The 974-nt window shown below is 32.9% G+C and overlaps 1 protein-coding gene across 2 annotated transcripts in view; it reads left to right on the forward strand.

Moving 5' to 3' along the window:
- Positions 1–974, forward strand: part of LOC106477994 (rho-associated protein kinase 1-like) — a 51,959-nt gene that overhangs the window by 25,626 nt on the left and 25,359 nt on the right. The window lies entirely within an intron of this gene.

The following is a 974-nucleotide window of genomic DNA, read 5'->3' on the forward strand; positions in this document are numbered from 1 at the left end:
AAATGTTACCAATCCATGGTAGTTTTAGGTAAACAGGGCACTTGTTAGGACCAAATTTTGGATCAGTTGAGAAGCTTGCAATTTTCTTTGAAGTCATTTGATTGATGACGTTTTCTGGATACCCATTTTCTGGTACAATAGTTTTAATTCTCTTCAATTCGAAATCCAGTATAGATTATGAACAGATAACTAGAGCCTGATGGACTAAAGTAGCAATAAAATCGTTTTGCGACTTTTGGGACTGAAAGAATCCCATCGCATGTATTGTCTTGTGAAAGTGGGTTTTCTGTATATACTGGTGAGAAAACGAAGGTCTTTTTCAACTAAAATGTCTAGGAACGGTAAAGAGTTATGTTGTTCCTTTTCGAAAGTAAATTTGAGAGCTGAGTGCAACGCTATTTTCAAGTTTTGAAAAACTCAACTTTCAAGATATACGTATCTACATGAGCCGATGTTTCCATTTATGAACGTTATATTTTAAGATCTGTGCAAGAACTCAGTTAACAGATGTTTCCATATATCAAAGCTATTTTCAGTTTCTGTATTTTGTTGGAAAACAGTATCAATACATCTGTCCAACTGTTTTTCAGTTACAAGTCAAGTATTCTATTTTTAAGATTTTAGATGTTATTTTTTAGGAAAAAAAGTTTAAAGTTTGATATCTAATGTTTAAATAAAATATTGTTATGTCTCCGTTCGTTAGTTAATTTTCCGTAAATTCGTTCCGACAAAACTTTAGCGACACAAGTCCTTTCTTAAATAAAACTGGTTTATTCTTTCTGAATATAACTTTGCGATACACTTAATTTCAACAATCGCGCTATAACAAATGCTATAATTCAAACGAATGTCTCACGTGCTCAACAATATTCTGTCTGACTGCAGTTCAATTACTCATTACACTGTTCCCCTGTCACGTGAACGTCTTATATATACAAGACTAACTCATGTCTAGTAAATGCTAGGGCATTCAT

This window comes from Limulus polyphemus, unplaced genomic scaffold, assembly GCF_000517525.1.
Source record: "Limulus polyphemus unplaced genomic scaffold, Limulus_polyphemus-2.1.2 Scaffold171, whole genome shotgun sequence".
Taxonomy (NCBI): domain Eukaryota; kingdom Metazoa; phylum Arthropoda; class Merostomata; order Xiphosura; family Limulidae; genus Limulus; species Limulus polyphemus.